Source organism: Pteropus medius, unplaced genomic scaffold, assembly GCF_902729225.1.
Source record: "Pteropus medius unplaced genomic scaffold, Ma_sr-lr_union100, whole genome shotgun sequence".
Classification (NCBI taxonomy): domain Eukaryota; kingdom Metazoa; phylum Chordata; class Mammalia; order Chiroptera; family Pteropodidae; genus Pteropus; species Pteropus medius.
Window position 1 is genome coordinate 7,985,600 of NW_024350325.1, and position 23,000 is coordinate 8,008,599.

General features: G+C 36.4%; 1 protein-coding gene and 1 pseudogene across 2 annotated transcripts in view; one reads left to right on the top strand and one right to left on the bottom strand.

The window, feature by feature from the left end:
• CAB39L (calcium binding protein 39 like) overlaps window positions 1–23,000 on the bottom strand; it is a 138,483-nt gene that overhangs the window by 80,643 nt on the left and 34,840 nt on the right. The window lies entirely within an intron of this gene.
• Window positions 19,874–20,194, top strand: LOC120583792 (60S ribosomal protein L37-like; annotated as a pseudogene).

Consider the following 23,000-nt stretch of genomic DNA (forward strand, 5'->3'; position numbering starts at 1 on the left):
AACATTGACCAATCAAAGCAGACATCCAAACAACCAGCACAGTCATAGGGCATTTCAGCATACCTGCAAACACTGAGTGTAGTTCATTCATCCATACAGAATATCATGACCATGTTCTTTAAAAATATTTTAAGAAATGAGGATATTATGTAGTGTCATTTATTATATAATATCAAATCAGAAAAATCCAAGATGCTAGATTTAGTTAAAGAATATGTGCCCCAAAATTTTATCCTATTTTTTACATAAACATTTCCTTCCATATGGACATGGAAATATTACCAAAATGTTAACATTAGTTGGATCATTGGTGATTATTTTCTTCTTGTATTCTTGAATGTTTTTCAAATGTTCTGCAATTAACATGTACAGGCAGTTTTGCTATAATGTAAGTGTTCCTACAAAGTCATGCAATAAGAACCCCAGGAATTATGGAGAATATGGGATTGGAGCTTAAGACTCAAAAACTTTGTCAGAGACATTCATAAAAAAGGTAGGAACCTAATAAAAACAGTAGAAAAGTTTTACATGTCTTAAATAGTTAGAAAATACATAAATACTACAAAAAAATGATACTTTATCTTGAAAAAGACTTGACATTTGCTTGTGAAAGTAGGTGCTAGAAGAGTTGTAGCTTGTGAGTTATTTTGAAATAGTAGAAATAGAATTATCTGAAATCAGTTGGAAACTTGTAACATCAAATAGGGGTAGATGTGACTTATATAATATGTGGTACAGTAAGATCGCTGGTAGGTATTTGATGTGTGTGCATATGTGCATTTCGTTTATTCCTCTATGGCTTTGTTCAGTTGGATGGTTTTCTGCTTTCATGTAATGTTTCTCACGAATGAAACTGCACAAAAGCAAATGAGAAATCTGCATTATGCTCAAATTGTTCCCAATAGATCAATCATGTTGGAACAAAGTTGTGTTTTCAAAACAAATGTTATAGCAGAAATGACTATTACTTTTAGCAGAAATGACTATATGTTATAGCAGAAATGACTATTATTTTACATCATAAAATACATGTATATGTATATGTATGTGTATATGTATATGAATATGTATATGTTATAGTATGCTAAAAAGTATTGTGGGCCTATTGTAATTTTACTAATTTGGGTAACTGGAGATCCTTCTTTTTTTTAAAGTGGTATTTACATCTCTTATTCCCATTTTCTTTTTATTCTTTACATCTCATTCATGCTTTTGTTTTTCTGTTTTTGTCTGTTTCTAAAGACCACAGTATAGATACAAAACATCTGATTTACTCTTCAAAAGCCTATGCCAATAAGGGCTCCCAAAACAAAGAACCTGCTTACTGTCTTAGGAGCTTGTCATGCTACCCATGTACCATAGATATCTCTAGTTCTTCCTTCTCATAATTTCCATTTCAGACAGAATTAACATTGTGGCCCTGTAAATTGCTTAAAGATATTCAAATTGCTTCCATAAGAGCAGAATACAGAAGAGATGCTAAAGGAGAAATGCTTTAGAGGTGTCCAAATTGCACAGAAATTTAGATTAATCGATAAAACAAAAAACACATTTTCAATTGTCCGTTAATTGCTAATCCTTGGCCAAATCTGGAAATCTTTAAAAGGGCTTGTAATTAGTTTCAACACGGTAACAAAGTTTAATTATTCTTGTTTCTCTCTTAAGCTACTTTGCTTCCCATCTCCTTGTTTTTGTTTTTTGTTTGTTTGTTTGTTTTTGTTGTTGTTTGTTTTTTAAGGAAGAAGGAAGCTGAGACTGCTCTGGAGTTTTGGAAATACAGTAAATGGGAAGAGCGAAAATTAGGGGTGCCACCTAATTTTTGCTCTTCCCATTTACTGTATTTCCAAAACTCCAGAGCAGTCTCTTAAAGCCAAGAGAGTATCATTCTTTTTCTAACTTTCCAGCACTATGCTGGTACAGAGCTTCAGTGGCAGTGGCAATACTTAGCCCTCAGCAATTAGCTTTACTACACTAGTCCAAGGAATGACTGCCTTGTTTACCTAAAGCCAGGATAGTATGTTATCTATACTGATATCTATTTAAAAATAAATACATATAGATTTCTGAAAACCTTTATATGGTAAGCTATTCTGAACATTCTTTACATATAAAATGGCAAGTTTCATAGGCCATGGGCTCTTTGTGATTAAACAGTGCCAGATTTTAACAAAAACTGATTGTGCATAAGTAACATCTTTACATTGGCAATAATAATATACACTTCTAGAAATCATTGTGAGGATCAAGTGAAACAATATATACACTTGCCTGGCACTATATTATGAGCTAAATGTTATATAGTGCTCCACTTATAAAATATAAAACCAAGTCTAGCACGTATATTTTTAATCAGTCCACTTGTGGTTGTCCTGTCATTACTCCAAATGCAGCAGATCCACTAAAGGAGTCACAAGCAGTGTATAATAAACTTGATTTATTAAACCCTTAGTAGGTTCAAAGTGCTATACTAGGTACCTCAGAGATACACACACCCACACACCAATAAACCATTAACTATGTGTTTAAGGACTTTTTGTCTTAAATACCAACCAGACCAAAATAATTCCATTAAAAGAATGCTGAATGCAGCAATTTAAAAAAGCATAGAGTAGTGATAGAAACTCTAGATTATAGTCTAGCTTCATCATTTGCTTGCCTTGTGCCTAAATCAATTAATCTCTCTAAGCTTTGGTCTCTAAATTATATACAGGAATACTTCATCTATCTTCACAAGACTATTAAAATTTTATGTCACATACATGTAACTAACTATGCAAATTAGTAAACTAGAAAACCAGTGAAATGGAATGGGTTTAAAGAATAAATATATTCTTTTTTCTATGACTTAATCCCAAGTCAAACTAGAAAAATTTCCAGAAGCTACTATCATCGGATCTACTATAACAGAGCTGAAGGAACAAGATAAAAGATAAAACACATTTACTTCATATCAGATTACCCTAACCAAAAAGTAGAGTTGAGGTAGGAGCAAGGGAAATGAGAATATTAAGCATTTGATCTAAGTAAAAAATTACAAGCAATCTCAAAAGTTCTAGAAGTGACACACGGGTTCCACGATATTTGTGGATTTGAAATTAATAGTAAATTATCAAGAAGATGGTTCTATAATAATATTCTATTTTACACTCGATTAATCCATATCTTTCATTCCAACAAATAAGTTTCTATGTGATACAAAGTAGTTTTCATAATGAACTTCAATTAATAAAGTCGATATGTTCAGGGTTACTACTAGCTTATGTAGTGTTTTAATGAGAAAAAGAGACAGGTGTAGTCATGCAGAATCATAGATTAACCAGCAAATACCACCTTCATGCAAAGAAGAAGTACCCTCTTCCTCCAGGCAGATACAGCCCTGTGCCAACCTGGCACATGGTTTGGTGTGGGGGAAGGGGATATGAGCTAGATTTGAGGCCCTACTTACTCCCCTGGCCAGAAGCCTTTGTGTAGTACACAAACCATACAACTAAATGCAATGGCCCTGAATATTTTTACAATGGCAAGGCTCTGTTACAACTTTCTTTTCACTTCGATGGATTCATTCATCCACACATCTGAGGGCAATCTGGTTTTTGGGGATGCAGAGTAGAATAAGAAATTTACATTCTAATAGAGGATATAAGATATATCTAAAAATAACTAACAGTACAAGGTAAAAATATATGAATCACAAAGGAAAAGACTAAAGAAATATCACAGAAATTCAGAAGAGTCAAAAACTACTTATACCTTGAGGAATCAGAGGATATTTCATAGAGATCGTGGCATTGGAACTCACTCAGTCTTGAATGATGGGTATGATGTGGTCACATGGAGATACGAACAGAGGATTAGGAAGTGCAAAAAGTAAATAACAATGAATAGTTTATTAGAAGCAAATGCTATATGAATGACAGTAGTAAAAAAAATGGAAAAACAGGTTGTGGTCAGATTATGGGAAACTTTTAATACTGGGCTAATGAGTTTAACTGTTAATTTGTGGGCAAAAGGGAGTCATGATACGATCAGAACTTTCTTTCATGAATCTGAATTAGGCAGTGTATAGGAATCAAAAGGATAGAGAAACAGTAGGTGATGAAATTAAAGGCGATTGTAGTTGTCTACAAAGATGGTGCCATAACTAGGTGGGAATGAGAACACTGTGTATTAGAGGACGGTAAGTTTAGCAACTGAATAGATATGAATTGTAGGTAAGAGAAGAGTCAAGATGATGATGAGTTTCCATGCCTGTGTGAAAGAGTAGATGGGTAAGATCATGAAAATAAAAAAGTACCAAAGAAAGAAAAACAGATTTTATAAAATAACCAGTTGTTTGATATGTAACAAGTTTGAGGTGCCAACAAGACTTCTAAATATCAATGCCTACAGGCAGTTGAAAATATAGAACTAGGAGAGAAAAACAGAGTCAGAGCAATATATATCTGGCAATTCTGCCAATGGAATTTCATTCTGCCAACGAAATACAAGAGGACCAAAAAGAGAGCCAAGGATGGAACTTTAGGGAATACCTACAGGTGGTGGTAGAAAAAATGGTTATCAAAGAAACAGTGGATGTTAGAGAGGGAGAAGAGAATCAGAAAAACAAAAGCAAGAACTTCAAGAATAAGAACACTGTGGGGCAGCAATAAGCATCCTGCCTAAACATGTAATCTAATTTCAAGGCCCCCTTTTGATTCTTACAAAGCAAAGACTGGGGGAAATGGGGTCTTCAGAGAGCCATTTAGGACAAAGAAAGGGACCTTTCAAGAATTCATATTCCTCTAACATCCTAAAGATATAGGCTGATAGAGAAACCAAAGCCAGGCTGGGACCACTGGAACATACTACAGTATAGCAGAGGATAAGGCAGGCAGAGGACTCCAAACCCGTCTTTCTGGGAAAATGGTAAAATTGGCTCTGATTCAAGTAGCATCGCTCAACTGCCCTGTATAGAGAGCACTGGATGAGAGGTTAGAGTCTTAGTAATACCTGACATACAACAAACAGACGAGGGCAAAATTAGGATCATAGAAGTTAAGGATCAGGTAATGGTGGTGCCAGAATATATTACTGTTTCCAAGTGTTTGATAAGGAATGGAAGGAGAGCTTGAAGGGCTAATGAAAAGGGATTCGTTTGCTTTTTTTTTTTAACTTTGAACTCTCAGTACACTGAGTGGGACAGATATGAGGAAGATGCAAAATGAGAAGAGAAGGGAATAACTAATGGGCAGGGTTCTTGAGTCCACAAAGAAAGAAGGGATCAAGAACATAAGTGGAAAGTTTAACCTCCAAGAAGATACATATTTTTCTAAAATGAGAAGAGAAAGTGCTAGTGAAGAGACTGTCCAGGTATAGAGGAATGAAGTAAGGAAGTATAATGGTTGCCTCAGTTTTCTCAGAAAAGGACTCAAGGTCATCCGAAGAGAATGAGGGTAGAGTAAGAGTGTACGTTTGAGCAGAGTGAAAGGAATCTTATGAAAAATACATATAAATATAGTAAGAAGAAAAGTTAAAGGCTATAACTCATGTACATCAAATTTGAAGTTTAATAGTTATAATTCCACTTCTTTCCAAATAACATAATAATGCTAAGTGAAATATATGTTACAGTTTTCCTCCAAAATTAAAGAATAACAAAAGATGAGGTAAGAAATGTACTCCTGAGATACAATATAAAACTAGCATAATAACCAACAAAAATTGGCTTAGTGCTGTAACCACAGTCAAATGGCAATAATTCTCCTATTTCTCTGCCCTTCTATGCTGGATCAGTTTTCTGTTTTCTCCACAGTTGATAATTTTATGAAAAGTTCTTCCTTGAATCAGTTAATAACAACACAATATACCTTTTAATGAAAGGACAACACCTATCCTACTGAGAACTGCCACACATTCTCCAATTTTCAAGTTTTTATAAACTTCCATTTTTCTACAAATTATTGAAATCGGAACCATACAAAAATTTTGTGAGAAAATCATATTATCACTGCTATATATCTTTAAAAGTACAATTTTAAGCTTCTGCTCTGGAGTCAAGAAGAAAAATAGGTTTTAAAAAGAACACACACACACACAAAATAAAATAAAAAAGCAAAAAGAACACAAAAAGGATAAAAAAGAAGTAGGCTGAGTAAAGGGACAGAAAACCTTGCATTATAAATGACTCAGTTTAAAACGTCAAAGGAAACTAGTCTCAAAGTAACTCTTTCTATGTGGTTATAAAGCTTCTTAATAATGGAAAGTATTTTTAGATAAGATATTTAATTTTCAGATTCAAACAAAGCCATTTATGGCAAACAAACATATAGCATCTGTAACAAAACATATTCAGATAATTTATTGAATGGAAAAAATCTCTATGAAATTAGTATAGTAACTATAGTTGCATTCTATTATATTTATAAAACATATTTTACTATAATTCTGAAGACTTAAAAAACATGAGCTAGAGTAGATTACAATTTAATAATAACAGTTACAATTTAATAATAACTATTAATTACAGAAAAATATCTTTAATAAATGCACAGAATGGTAATTTATAAATAAAATACAAACTAGTGTGCTTTTCTGCTATATTTCTTTTAAATATCTTTTTGAATTTTAACTTCAAAATAAATATTCATTGTAAAAAAAAACAAAACCTTCTATTTTACTTGCTTTTCTATTGCTTGACAATCTGCTGTCTTCCTCTTCTCTAATTACACTCCTCAAAGTTAACCACTGTTAACAGTTTAGTTCTGTTCTTCCTGACAGTTTTTTCCAGGAATACACAGACATATGTGTTTGAACATACACACAATTTTTAAAAAAGAAATCATACCAGACGCACTGCATTATAAGTTATTTTGTTTCTAAATAGTAGATCCTAGGTCTTTACATGCAGATTTGGTAAACTAACTTTGTTCTTTTTAAAGAGCTACATGAGTATTACCTAATATCGGTTTACCACAATTTATTTGACCACTTCTCTATATGTAGATTCAGGTTGCTGCTACTTTTCCTTTTTCCCCCCCTATATTTTTTTAAGTTTATTGGGGTAACACTGGTTAATACAATTATATAATTTTAGGGTGTACATTATAATTTGACATTTATATATTCTATTGTGTGATTATCACCCAGTGTCCAGTTTCCTTCAGCTACCATATATTTGATCCCCTTTACCCACTTCACCCTACCCCTACCCCCCAATATTTGACCCATTTTACCCTGTATACCTCTTCCCTCCTCCCCCAACACCTACCTTCTTGTAACCACTAGTCCATTGTCCTGTTCATTGCTTGCTTTTAGGTTTATATCCCACATATAAGTGATATCATGTGATTTTCAACTTTTTTAGTCTGGCTTATTTCGCTTAGCATGATTATTTCGAGGTCCATCCATGTTGTCGCAAATGGCAGTATTTCACCTCTTCTTATGGCTGAGTAATATTCCATTGTATATATGTACCACAGCTTCTTTAGCCAATCACCTATGTAGGACACTTCGGTTGTTTCCATGTCCTGGCCCATGTGAATCGTGCTGCTAAGAACATTGGTTATGGGTTTTCAAGTCTTTGGGGTAAATACACAGTAGAGGGATTGCTGTATCATATGGTAGATCAATTCTTAGTTTTTCAGGAATCTCCAAACTGTTTTCCATAGTGGCTGCACCAATTTGCAGTCCCATCAGCAATGTATGAGGGCTCCTTTTTCTCCGCATTCTCTCCAACATTTGTTTATTACTTGTTCTGTTGATTACAGCTATTCTAACAAGTGTGAGATGGTATCTCATTGTGGTTTTGATTTGCATTTCCCTAATAGCTAGCGATATCGAGTATCTTTTCATATATTTGTTGGCCATTTGCATGTCCTCTAGGGAGAAGTGTCTGTTCAGGTCCTCTGCACATTTTTTTGATTGGATTGTTTGTTTTATTGTTCTTATTGAGTCGTATGAGTTTTTTGCATGCTTTGATTATTAGGCCCTTATCGGAGGCAAATATATTTTCCCATTTGGATGGTTCTTTCTTTATCTTGTTGACGATTTCTTTTTCTGAGCAGAGCGTTATAGTTTGATGTAGTTCCATTCATGAAGTTTTGCATTTACTTCCCTTGCCTTTGAGGTCAAATTCATAAAATCTTCTTTAAATCCAAGGTCCTTGAGTTTAGTTCCTATGTTTTCTTCTATGCCTTTTATTGATTCTGGTCTTATATTCACATCCTTAATTCATTTTGAGTTAATTTTGGTGCGTGGTGATAGACAACAGTCTAGTTTCATTCTTTTGCAGATGGCCTTCCAAGTTTCCCAGCACCATTTATTGAAGAGGCTTTCCTTTCTCCACTGTATGCTTTTGGCTTTTCTGTTGAAAATTATTTGCCCATATAAATATGAATTTACTTCTGGACTTTCGATTCTGTTCCACTGGTCCGTGTGTGTCTGTTTTCCTGCCAATACCATGCTGTTTTGATTACTGTCGCTTTGTAGTATAATTTGAAGTTGGGCAGAGTGATGCCCTCCAGCGTTGTTCTTTTTTCTTTGGCAATTCGGGGTCTTTTGTGCTTCCATGCAAATCTGATGATTGTTGTTCTATTTCTTTAAAAAATGCTGATGGGATTTTGATGGGGATTGCATTAAATCTGTATAACGCTTTAGGTAATAGGGTCATTTTAACTATGTTGATTCTTCCAATCCAAGAACACGGAATATCTTTCCATTTCTTTGTATCTTCTGAGATTTCTTTTAATAGGGTTTTATAGTTTTCATTATATAGGTCCTTCACATGTTACGTTAAATTTATGCCTAGGTATTTTGTTCTTTTTGTTGCAGCTGCAAAAAAAATTATTATTTCCACTTCTTTTTCTGACACTTCATTATTAAGAGTATAGGAACACTATGGATTTTTGAATGTTAATTTTTGTATCCAGAGACTTTACTGTATTTGCTTATTGTTTCAAGTAGTGTTCTTGTGGAGTCTTTAGGATCTTCTATATAGAGAATCATGTCATCCACAAATAGTGATGGTTTCACTTCTTCGTTTCCTATTTGGATGCCTTTTATATCTCTTTCTCTTGTCTGATTGCACTCGGTAGGACCTCCAATGTTGTACTGAATAACAGTGGTGATAGTGGACAGCCTTGTCTTGTTCCTGATATTAGAGGAAAGGTTTTTAGTTTTTCATCCTTAAGTAGAATGTTGGCTGAGAGTGTCATATATGGCCTTTATTATGTTAAAGTACTTTCCTTCTATACCAATTTTGTTAAGTGATCATAAATGGATGCTGTATCTTGTCGAAGGCTTTTTCTGCATCTATTGATATGATCATATAAATCTTAGTTTTTAAGTTATGTGGTGTATCACATTAATCAAGTTGCGTATGTTGAACAATCCCTGTGCCCCTGGGATGATGTCTACTTGATCGTGGTGTATAATCTTTTTAATATGTTGCTGTATTTGGTTCACTAGTATCTTATTTAGGATTTTTGCATTTGTGTTCATGAGAGATATTGGTCTGTAGTTTTCTCTTTTTGTGTTATCTTTACCAGGCTTTGGTATCAGAGTAATATTGGCCTCATGAGTTGAGAAGTATTGCCTCCTCTTCAATTTTTTGGAAGAGTTTGATCTTCTTTGAATGTTTGGTAGATTCACTAGTGAAGCCGTTTGGTCCTGGACTTTCACTTTTGGGTAGGTTTTGGATGATTGTTTCGACTTCCATACTGCTGATTGGTCTATTTAGATTTTGTAGATCCTCTTGATTCAGTCTAGGAAGGTTGCATTTTTCTAAGTACTGGTCTATTTCTTCTAGGTTATTAAATTTGTTATTACATACTTTTTCATAGTATTCTTGCATGATCCTTTGTATTTCTGCAATGTCAGTCATAATTTCCCCTTTTTCATCCCTGATTTTGTTTATTCGTGTCCTTTCTCTTTTTCCTTTAGCGAGTCTAGCCAGGGGTTTGTCAATTTTATTAACCTTCTCAAAGAACCAGCTCTTTGTGGTATTTATTTTTTCTATTGTTTGTTGTTGTTGTTGTTGTTGTTTTCAGTTTCATTTATTTCTGCTCCAATTTTGACGATTTCTTTCCTTCTGCTGACTTTAGGCCTCATTTGTTCTTCCTTATCTAGTTTTTTAAGATGAAGCGTAAGGTTGTTTATTTGGGCTCATTCTCATTTTTGGAGATAGGCCTGTAATGATACGAACTTTCTTCTTATTACCACTTTAGCCATGTCCCAAAAGTTTTGATATGTTGTACTATCATTATCATTTGTTTCTATGTAACTCTTGATCTCTGTTTTTATTTCTTCCCTAACTCAGTTATTCCTCAGTAGCATGTTGTTTAATCTCCATGTATTTGTTGTTCTTCCTGATTTCTTTTTGCAGTTGATCTCTAGTTTCAAAGCATTCTGATCAGAGAATATGGTTGGTATGATTTCAACCCTCTTACATTTGTTGAGGCTATTTCTGTGTCCCAGTATGTGGTCGATTCTTGAGAATGTCCCATGTGCACTAGAGAAGAATGTATAAGCAGCTGTTTTGGGATGGAAGGCTCTGTAAATGTCAATTATGTCCAGTTAGTCTAATGTGTCATTTAAGGATGTTATTTCCTTACTGATTTTCTGTTTAGATGATCTGTCCATATCTGACAGTGAGGTATTTAGGTCTCCTACTAAGATAGTGTTTTGGTTTGTTTCTCCCTTTAGTTCTGTTACTAATTGCCTTACATATATTGGGGCTCCCTGATTGGGAGCATAGATATTAATAAGTGTTATGTCTTCTTAGTGCATGATTCCCTTTATCATTATGAAGTGTACCTCAGTATCTTTCTTTACCTTTTTTATTTTAAAGTCTATTTCATCTGATATTAGTACCAATACTCCCGCTTTTCTCTGAATGCCATTTGCTTGAAATAGCATTTTCTATCCTTTCACTTTGAATTTATATTTGTCTTTGGAGCTGATATGTGTCTCCTGGAGGCAGTACATGGTTGGCCTTTGTCTTTTGATCTATTCTGCAATTCTGTGCCTTTTTATTGGTGAGTTCAGTCCATTTACATTTAGGGTGATTACTGAAATATGAAGTCTTCTTATAGCCATTTTATCTTTTGCTTTCTGGTAGCTTGGTGTTTCCATTGCTTCCTTGTCCTTGTGTTTCTGTTTTCTTCATTTTGGTTGGCTTTTGTGGGTTTTGACTCTGGTCTTTCTTGTTTTATGTTATATACTTCAATTCTGAATCTTTGGTGTGTGGTTACCATTACAAATATGAAACGGATAGTTATATATATATATATATACAGTTGTCCATTTTCTTCTGGGTGTGCCTTATCTCCTTTCCCCTTTGCGAACTTGGATCTTTGAATCCTCCTCTTTCCAGTCATTGTTATCTCAATTTGTCCCTATGTATGCTGAATGTTCATTACTATCATGCTACAGCAATTCTCTTATTTTTTAAGCTTATAATGCTCTGTTCTTAGTAAGGGTTGCACTCCTCTGCTTCTATTTGCTTGATAGTCATTTTACTCCTAATTATGTTTTTGTTTTGTTTTTTTGTCATTTTGTTTTAGGTGAGCTGAACCCTTTTAGTATTTCCTGTAGTGCAGGCCTCGTAGTGGAGAATTCCCTCAATTTTTGTATGTCTGGAAAGGTCTTAATTTTTCCTTCATATCTAAAGGAGAGTTTAGCTGGATACATTATTCTAGGCTGGTAGTTTCTTTCACTTAATAGTTTAAATATTTCATTCCAGTCCTTTCTGGCTTGTAAGGTTTGCGCTGAGAAGTCCAATGATAATCTAATGGGTTTTCCTTTACAGATTTCTGTCTTCTTTTCCCTGGCTGCCCTGAGAATTCTGTCTTCATTGTTGATTTTTGACAACTTTAATACAATGTGTCTTGGTGAAGGCTTTTTGGGGTTGAGATAATTGGGTGTTCTGTTGACCTCTTGAATTCCAAGCTCCAGTTCATTCCTTAAATTTGGGAAATTCTCAACTATTTGTCTGAAAATGCTTTCTAGTCCCTGCTCCTTTTCCTCACCTTCGGTAATGCCCATTATTCTTATGTTTCCTTTCTTGATGGTATCAGCTAGTTCTTGTATTTCTCTTCCATTATTTTTCATTCTTTGGTTTCTCTCATCTTCCTTCTGATTTATTTCTGTCTTCGATATCACTGATCCTTTCTTCCATTTGGTTGACTCTATTTCTCAAGCTTCCTATTTCATTTTTCAACTCTTGAAGTGTGTTCTTCATCTCCAGAAGTTCTATTTGGTTCCTTTTGAGGGTTTCAATCTCCTTGCTCTGCTCATCTAGTTGTTTTTTCAATTCCTGAAATTGTTGATTTGAGTTGTTTTGGATCTGAGTTTTTTCAGAAATATCATCTTGAATTCCCTGTCATTTAAGTTGCATATTTCTATTTCTGTAAGCTTATTTTCTGGAGATTTTTCTCTTTCTTTCTGAGATACCTTGTCACCTTCATTGTTCATGGTGTTTAATGGACTATTTCTGCACCTGGACATTAATGGAAATGTATTCTGCTGTTTTTCCAGAAAGACGATTTAGTATATAAAGATCTGTCTTTAGCCTGCTGCAAAGAAGGCACTTTTCTTTCGGTTTCCAGTAGGTGGCATCTAAGCCTCTTGGATCCCTGCTTCATATAAAGCCTAAATGTCCTTTTTATATTCTTGTAGATATTTCATCACACTTGCTACTCTCAGTTTCAGTCTCTGTCAGCGTTAGCCACAGTTTCAGTAGCATTTGCTCAGATTCCTCTGGGGCTCCACGGTGTTCCGTCTCAGAGCGTATGTGGGGAGGAGCACTCTGTGTTAGGGGCTGCAGCTCAGCCTCAATTTTAGAACCAGGGCTGGTGAAAATCAACTGTTTTCTTCCTGTGGTCCCGTCCCGCTTCTCTGCTTTCTGCCCGGATGACTGGGCCCTGCTGCCGGCTGCTAGAAGTTCTAGCACTTCTAGGCAGGCTGATCAGGGAAGTTGCCACACCTTCTCTCCTCCTCCTCCTCCTCCTGGGAGCTCCAGAGACTGGGAGAGGTAGCTTTAGTCTTGGCAGCTTTTGCTCAGATTTCCCTGGGACTCAGCTGTGATCTGTCTCGGAGGGTGTGTGGGGAGGGCCTCTCTGGGTTGGGTGTTGGGGGCTTCAGCTTAGCCTTGGTTTTGGAACCAGGGCCAATAAAAATCAACTGTTGTTTCTATTATTCTATCCTGCTTCTCTGCTTTCTGCCCTGATGACTGGGCCCTGATGCCTGCTGCTAGAAATTCCAGCACTTCCAGGCAGGCTGATCAGGAAACTTGCTGCTCCTTCTCCTCCTCCTACAGGGAGCTCTGGTGGCTGTGAGAGGCAACTTCTGTATTTCTCCCAGTCCACCGGCCGGACGCTTGGGTTTTCGACCTATGGTAGTTCATATGCGCAGATTCCATGCTGAGACATGTTAGTGTGCAGTTTGGGTGTTTTTTGTTGAGTTTTAGACATTCAGCTTATTGTTGTTTCAGGGGGAGAGAAATGAGGACATCTTTCACTCCACCATGTTTCCTCGCCCAGATTTTCCCCCTATTTTATAATCTATTTTTATCTTACTCACTGATAACATAAGCATAAATTAGGGTTAAAAAAAATCACAATTCTATTTCTCTTTTGAAGGAAACTGTAAAATGATCATCTAATAGTATTTTTTTTCATTTTAAATAAAGATTTTGGCTTTTCATAGTTGATAAACATGCAAAAGTTGTCATTGTTTCAAAGAACTGTCATTGTTTTCAATCTTTTAAAGATTTATAACCCTAAAATATGATTTTCTAACAAAATATTGTGTAGTTCTGATTTCAGTAATTTGCAGAAAAGTGAAAGTTATAAAAACTTGAAAATTAGAGAATGTCAGGCAGTTCTCAATAGGATGGAATTATTTTATTTAAATGTATGTTGTAGTCTCACAAATATAGTGGACAATTTGGTGATGGGCAGAGGGGAGAGAGTTTGGGGGTCTGGGAGAATGGGGTGAAGGGTTAAAGAAGTACAGATTAGTAGTTAATAGATGGTCTCAGGGATTGGGGAGAATGGCATAGGGAATGTAGTTAGCATTAATATGCTGACTAGGTAGAGGGCCAGGAAAGGGATGGAACAATTGGGGGGGGCATTTTATGAACTATATAGGTGTCTAACCAATGTACTGTATACTTGAAACTAATTAAAATAAGTAAAAAAAAAAACTGAAAAAGAAAAAAAATCTAGAACTAGGGAGCAAGTCCATATGTCTTTGTATAACTTGTTGAATAGTTTGAATTATCTTCAGAGCAAAGAGTATACATCAAAGAGTTTTAAATAGGGTGAGGTCATGTTTGCATCTTAGAAAACCCCTCGCGGCTGTGGGTGGAGGACAGGAGGGGGCAAGAGTCAGGACTGGGAAGGTGTCAGAAGGCTGCCTAGGAGAGAGAGGAGACTGAGGACAGCACTGTACCAGAAATGGCAGTGAGGGGCCACAGCAAAGTGACCCCAGAGGACCTGGTGCCTGACATAGAGGGTCAGGATGGAAGCTGGGAAAGAGAGGGAAAAAAAAAAGGTATGTTGTGTTCTTAACAGTTATCAATATTTCTGAAGACTTACACACAACCGATTTTCAATTTAACTACACACTGTAACCTGATTCTCCAGTATTGTTCAATTACATTTTAACAGCTCTTTTATTACAGCTTTATTGAAATATAATAAACAATTAGTTGCTCACTGTACAATTCAATGAGTTTTTTCAATTATACTTGGCATACAATATATTAATTTCAATTGTACAGCATAGAGATCTACATAACCTACAAAATGATCACCCAACTAAATCTAGTACTCTTCTTCCCCCTTACAACATTGTTGACTATTTTCCTTGTGCTACACTGTCTATCTCCATGACTGTTTTGCAACTATCCATTTGTACTTAATCCCCGTTCCCCCAATTCCCCTCCTGTCTAGTAGCCCTCAAAATACTCTCTGTATCTATGAGTTTGTCTCCATTTTTGTTGTCATTTATTTTGTTCTTTAGATTCCACATATACGTGAAATCATATGGTATTTGTCTTTCTCTACCTGACTTACTCATTCAGCACAATACCCTCTAGGTCCAACAAAGCAATACCTTTTTCCATCCTACAAACTAATACTTTTAGTCTCTGTGTGTGTGTCTTTTAATCTGGAGTGAGTCTCTTGTAGGCAGCCTATGCAGGGGTCTTGTTTTCTTATCCATTCAACCACCTATCTTTTGGTTGGAGCACTTAATTTCTTTTCCACAAGAGGTACTCATTGATAGGAATGTAGTTATTACCATTCTTTATTCTTGTTTTTGATACATGTTTTTTCTTCTTAAATAAGTCCCTCCAACATTTCCTGTAATACTGGAGTGGTGCTGATAAACTCCTTTAGCTTTTTTTTTGGTCTGGGAAGCTCTTTCTTTTCTTTTCTTTTTTTCCCCATCTACCTTCCTCCTCTCCTCTCCCCCAGGGGAAGCTCTTTATCTATCCTTCAACTCTAAATGATAGCTTTGCTGGATAATCTTGTAGGTCTTGAGTTTTCATCACTTTGAATATTTTGTGCCAAGACCTTCTGACTTACAAAATTTCTTTTGAGAAATCAGCTGCCAGTCTAATGGGTGCTCCCTTGTAGGTAATTAATTCCTTTTTCTCTTGCTGCTTTTAAGATTCTCTTTGTATTTAATCTTTGGCATTTTAATTATGATGTGTTTTAGTGTGGGCCTCTTTTGGTTCCTCTTTCTTGAGACTCTCTGAGCTTCCTGGGGTTAGTATGTCTATTTCCTTCACCAGGTTAGAGAAGTTTTCATCATTATTTCTTCAAATAGGTTTTCAAATTCTTGTTTTCCCTCTTTTCCTTCACATATCTCTATGATATGGATGTTGTTATATTTAATTTTGTCCTATAGGCTCCATAATTATTATCACATTATTGGATTCTTTTTTCTTGCCTTTCTGATTGGGTGTCCTCAGTTTCTCCATCCTCTACATCAGTGATTCAATGCTCTGCTTCATCCACTCTTTTGATTCCCTCTAATATACTCTTCATCTCAGATAATGTATTCATTTCTGACCAGTTCCCTTTTACATTTTCCATTTCCATTTTTATGTTTCTTATCTCTTTGTTGAAGTTCTCGTTGAATTTCTCTACATTTCCCCTAAGTTCAATGAGCATCTTTATAACTAGTGTTTTGAACTCTGCATCTGTTAGATTGCTTGACTCCATTGTTTCTGGATCTCTGCTCTGTTCTCTCCATGGGACCTGCTCTTTTGTCTCCCCATTTTGTCTGCCTTTCTGTGTCTGTTTCTATGTACTAAGCAAAGCATCTAAGTCTACTGGTCTTACTAGCGTGGCTTTGTGTAGTAGGTATCCAGTGGCACAGTTCTGAGAGGGGTCCAGCTGGGCCACGTTTAGTCCCATCCTGTGTCCCTCCAGGGCCACCTGTTAAGATTTAGCAAGCAATCCACAGATGCTGTTCTTATACTTGCCTCAAGAGGCCACACAAGAAACTGAGGCCAGTTGCCACCAGTGTGGGGCTTGGAGCTGCTTAGCAAGGGGCACAGGACATGCTGAGGACACAAATGGATGTGGCTTGGGTAGAACCTCAAGTTGGGAGAGGCAGAGTTTAAGAGAATCCTCTGGTTGGAGTGACCTCTGTTATCCAATGTGATGACATCTCAGCTATGGCGGTGTCTGCACACTGGAAGGAGAGAGGGCTCAACAGAGGAACAATGGATACTGGCAGCACTCTGCTCAGGTGAAAAGTTCACCTCTGGCCCTTGCTCCAACAACTCAGTATCCACCTGTAAGTCCCTGGTGCCCCCTGAGCAGCTGACCCGGCACTGGTGCTCAGAGTGAGTGAGCCCTGTCAGCGCAAAAGTCCGGTAGCGAACATGGCCCCTTTAAGAGAAATGTCCGCAGCTGCCAGCTACATCTGCCCTAGCCTCTGTTCTACTCAGCCATTTGGGACGTGGCAGCCTCACCTCTTCGTCCCCTCCTACCTCCTACCATTACAGGGTGATTTCTTATTTCTCTCTCTAGTCGTAGGGCTTCTGTTCATCTAGACCCAAGGGGACTCTGCTTGCTGTTTGCTCTGTGTTAACATCACAACTTCGATGTGGTTACAAGAGGAGGTGTACAAAACCTCTATCATCTATGTCATTTTGCCCAGTCTCCTTAATAACTCTTTATTGGTGTTTTCACAAACTACTGTAGCACTTCTAGGTTCCCTAAGAAATTCAAAGGAAGTCTATGTCAAAGAACTTGCTTCAAGGAGTTTACAACTTTTGGGGAAAAAAACTTAGTTATCTATATGAGACAATTACACCAGAATATAAAGATTGAAGAAAATATAAAAAGAAGAAAAAATAAGGGGCCAAGTATCATAAAGTAAAATATAGATATCACCTGGTGGAGAGAAAAGGTAAAGAATTAATCAAAGGAATGGGAATTTAGATGCACTTTGAAAAAGTACTAGGATTTGGATAGTGAGATAGAAAGGGTGGTAATATAGTTCCAACAAGGAAAAATGTTTTACCAAAAACTTGGAGACTAGAATGAAAGAAGAAAAGGGAACTAGGAGGAAAAGGGGGATAGAGGGCTAGGGAAAAGGGAGAAAAACTCATGGTTAAGAGGGAAACTTACAAGGAAAAGTTTTTCAGATGGAGTGAACAGGAAGGGTTGTTGGTTTCTAAGGTATATATACTTTTGTTGTCAAAGGAACAAATCTGTGGAGAGGTAAAATTGAAATATCCTAATGAGAAAAGAAGTCAGTGGTAAAAAGAAAGAATGAAGATAACAGTGAGACACTTGGAAATATCCCCTTGATGGTAGCAGTAACTCAGATGTTAGTTCTTCCTTCTACACTTGGATGTTTTGGGTCCACATCAATCAACGCTCAGCTCTCAGCCTCTGAAATGGCCTCTAAAAGAAATCCAGGCACACCAAGTATTTCCCGACTTCTGTAACTTTTTAATTGTAGGGCCATAGTAAGAGTCACATTATGCAACACATAGCATGCAATACATGAGACTTTCACTTGGAAAGCCCCATCTAATGTCTCTCCAGAGTATCTATTCCCTTTCTGATGGCTACTCCCTGTGCTTTACAAATTTTTCTTCTTGTCATTTCTGTATCAGTTTCTACTTCCAAATTTGTGTACCTAACTCATCTTGAATCTCAACAAAACAAGAGTCCCTTCCAATGGACACAACACATCTCCTTAAAAAGGAATTTATCAATCATCTTCTCATATTTGAACAAGCTCCTCTTGTTCAACATTCATCACAAATGAATTATCAAGGTGATTCTTCCAAACAAATTCAGCATTTTCAACAAAAACCATTCTTGCGCCAACTAAAAGATTGACAATTTCTCCATTTCAATATAGAATCAAAAATGCTGGTGAAAAGTTTTGCCTTAACAAAAGAGGCATAAATGTGATAAGAAACAGTTAATCTTCCTAAGAAATAGAAAAAGAAATATTTTATAAAACATAAACCACCACTGGCATGAATGTATTGAGATGGAATCTAATACTGTTGAGTAGAATAAAACCTCTAGGAAACTTTCTAGAAAACAATTTATCAGAATAGTCATGCTCTTTAACATACAATTTCTACTAACAGAAAGCTCTCCTGAGAAAATAATCAGAAATATGGCCAGATATTCAATGACGTTATTGTGGATGAAAGAGGGGCCACACACTAAACATGACGAGCTCAGGGTAGGTCTGCCTGGTGGGCCCTACAAACTCAAGAGATGGAAATTAATCACACAGGATAATCCGAAAATAAAAATTCCTAAAAGCAAGTCATGATGGGTAGTCAATACTAGGCCTGTAGCTTCCTTAACAAAGGTCGATCTTTAAGTAAGCAGGTCTGTTGTCTTTCTGCATCTAATTTAATATACCATTGGAATGTCAGAGAGATCCTTTTTTTCTGGACCCCTCAGGGCACACCCACTGCACCAGAGCACAAGACCACAGAACTCCTCCTTGTTATCTTGTTCTCTGAATACCAACCATATGTGCTGTAAATGTTAATTATTAACTATCCTGTACTCACCAATGTAAAAGTATGTGTTTCATTTTACTTTTATCCAATCCCAAAGATTTCCCTGCTTTACTTTCTCCTGCCTCCTTAATCTACCACTATTAAATTTCATGTAACCCTCTTTACATGTCCTCCTTTGATTCTAATGCGTAAAATAAGATGAAAAACTGCCATTTTTCTAAAGCATTTTCTCAATCCTTTAAGATTTTGCTTCCTGTCATTTATGCTAAGTTTGGCTCAAATAAACTCATAAAAATTCTCAACAGGTTTGGACATTTCTTATGTCAACATCGTTGTAATGTTATTTATAGTATGAAAGCCTCGAATATCTACACAAAAGAATGGTTGTATAAATTATGCTATGTTACCATCTTATAATAGGATATAATAGAGCCTTCAAAATAATACATTCTTTTTTTTTTTTTTACAAAACTTAAAGTTTTATTAAATGCCATACACATGTATTGTATCTCACACACATTGACATTTGTATTTAAACCACGAATATATTTTATTAAAAATTCTCCCTCAAAGTTGTAATGTAATCTTTAGTTGGTTCCTACAGGTAGCACAAGTAAGACTTTAATGGAGAAATCCAATTCAAAATAATATTTTTAAATGCCATATACTCATATAAGAAAATTAATATGTTAAATAAAAACCAAGAAATCGAACTAATATATGTTTTCCAAATTCACTTATAAATTATAAATATATATACACACAACCATTTGTGTATGTGTGTACATACACATATATAAATTTATGTAGACAAAATTAGAAGAAAAGGCAACAAAATTTTAACAGTAATTTTATTTTAGTGTTAAGATTATCATTCTTTTCTGTAATAATCAGAAGTGAGATGAAGAAGGGAACATCATCATTTGGAAACTGTTGCAATAAGACACCCACATTGTGCCACTGCTGTGGCTCTAAGACCAGCCACCTTCAGAAGTTGACCTGTGACAAATGTGGCTACCTTGCCAATCATAGGAGAAAGTACAACTGGAGTGCAAAGGCTAAAAGATAAAATACCACTGGGAGCAATTGATTGAGGCACCTAAAATTTGTATACCTCAGACTCAAGCATGAATTTTCTGAAAAACGACACCTAAATCCAAGAGAGCAGCTGTAGCAGCATTGAGTTTACCTTAAGGATTTCAACAATTAGTTGCTCAACAAGTGTTCTCATTTGAAGGGGAAAAAAATCAAGTTTTCTATCACAGCATTTGTAAGTGAAAAAAAAAAAATTTTTTTTTAAAGCATTAGCTATGTTTCTCTATAAACAGGCATTTTTTAAAATGTGGGCTCTGATATATCTATAATGTGAACACTCTACATTATTGTACCTCATGTATATTGGGAAAGTCTGCAGACTTCTGTTTCCATATGACCCCGTGTTGAGAAAGTTATGAGTGTAAAAGAAAGAAAGGTTTGCTGTTGCCCCAATATTTATTTCAGAGCTGACAACTTAACGACAATAGAATATAAGCCTTGTGAAAGAAGGGTCCTTGTGTTATGCTTTATCTTCAGCATATGGCAGGCACTCAACAAACATTTGTGAATAAATTGCTAATCAATTTTTAAAAAATTATAAATCTCCTGTTCTGCTACTATATTCTTTGTCTTGAATCAAAAGGAAAGATGCAGAGGAAGTGCTGACTTTTAAGTGATAAGGGGGTGAACTCAATAAAAACAAAATTAGTTAGTTTCTTTTTTCCTGCCCCTACAAACAGAATAATTCTCTCTAGAAAAGTTCATCTCAGGCTTACTCTAAGGTGTTCTTTAGTACTAGTTTTCCTCATAATCAAAGAGCATTTACCCTGAACCTTATCTTCCGGAAAGCCTGGCTTTCACCCCAATTCTCACTGTTCATGGATGGGTAGATGCTTCTAACCAGGGTTTTAATGAAGACAGAACATGCCACTTGTTGTTACTGGATTCAGAACAATTAGATCAGTGGCCTAAGATTCCAAGTGAGAAGAGCCTGTCTATAGGGTGTGTTTTCAAACCTTAACCATGACCCACAATAAAAAATATGCCTGACATGAAAACCTGAGTAACAAACTAACAAATATGCAATTAAAGTAAAAGTTTCACAAAACATTTCTTCTTATCACATGCAATGCACTCTAGCCAAAGGACCATGAAAGGGGCCATAAGACAGAAGAACTTTTAGATAACAAAAATCTGCTATACTCCAAATAAACACCACAGAAAAAAAGTAAGACCCTATCCCACCCCCACCAATGAAGACCAACTGGAAAGCCTAGACTTCCATCCCTCCCTACTATAATGGGGCACCCTACCTCTTCCCCTAAACCAGGAACAAGAGGGAAAGTTGGGATATTCATCCTCCCTGAGCATTAACTAATACCCCCACCACATCTGTGTCTGTGGAGATCGCTTGGGGAGCCTGGACTTCCACTCCACCCATCAGTCAGTATCATGATAACCTCCCCCCTCGTGGAGGAAATGGCACCAAAAGAGAACTTGTAGAGAACCACTTGTAGAAGGATTTTATCACCACTCAGCAAGGAAGCCCCTCCATATGTTGCCAGTGTAGGTCACAGGGGAGCAGTAATGAGGCACTCCTCTATCTTCCAGGGAAGTATGAGTGGAGGCATAGCAGAGACTGAACTCCCTCTCCTGCCCTGTAATAACAGAGACCTGCCCTGCCCCAGTGTGTCAACAAAGGACAAGTGGAGACCCCGGACTTTCCAACTCCACCTGGTAATCATTTAGGTAATGAGGTAGTACCCCTCATTACTCACAGAGCAGTGTCAGAGGAAGCCTGCTAAAAATCAGATTTAAATAAGATCTAGTGTATTATAACATACTGCCTGGTTTTCATTCATATCAAGAATTGATAAGACACCAAACGGAATGACTAAAAATAATCAACAGATACGAAACACCTAGATTACACAGATGTTCAAATGATCTGAATAGGAATTTAAAACAGCACTCATAAAAATGCTTCAGTGAACGATCACAGATACATTTGAAACAAATGAAAAAAATAGTCAGCCAAAAAATATACATAAATAAGAGTCAAATGGAAATTTTAGAACCAAAAAGTACATTAACTATCGTAAAAAGAAAAGTGAATGGGCTAAATAGCAGAATGTAGAGGATGGAGGAAAGAATCAGTGAACTTGAAGACAGAACAATAGAAATTGCTCAATCTGAAGAGAGAAAATAGAATGGAAAAAAAATGAATACAGACTAAAAGACATGTGGGACTATAACAAAAAAATCTAACATTTATGCCATCTGAGTCCCAGCAAGAAAGGAGAAAGAGTGGAGCCGGAAAAGTATCTGAAGAAATAGCAGCTGAAAATTTACCAAATTTGGCAGAAAACATAAACCCATGTATTCCAAAAGCTGAGCCAACCTCGACTAGCATAAAACCAAATAAATCCACACAAAGATAGACGATAGTCACATTTCTGAAAATTAGAGAAAAAAATCTTGAAAATAGCCAGAGAAAAATAATACATTAACTACAATCAAAACTATTTAGGGGGTTAAAATGGCATAGATGATAGAGGCTCTGTTCATCCCTCTGGCAACCAAATCAAAATTGTGACAGAAACAAGGAGCAAACAGCAAGGAAAGGCCTCTTGGGATCTAGATGAACAAGCCATACAACTAGGGAGAAATCTAAGAAATCACCCTGCAATGGCAGAAGGTAGAACGGGGCGAGAATGCGGGGCTGCTCGGTCTCCAGCCAGTGGCTGAGTGAGATGGAGGCTGCGGTAGCAGCAGAAGCCTCTTAAAGGGGTCGTGTCCATGAGTGGACTTTCACAGTAACAGACTCGCTCGCCCTGAACACCAATGCTGGTTCGGCTGAGCAGAGACTTACAGGAGGAAACTGAGCTGTCAGAGTGAGGACCAAGGCAAGACTCGCTCTGTACTGAAGTGCCTGCAGTATCCATTGTTCCTCTTTTGAACCCTC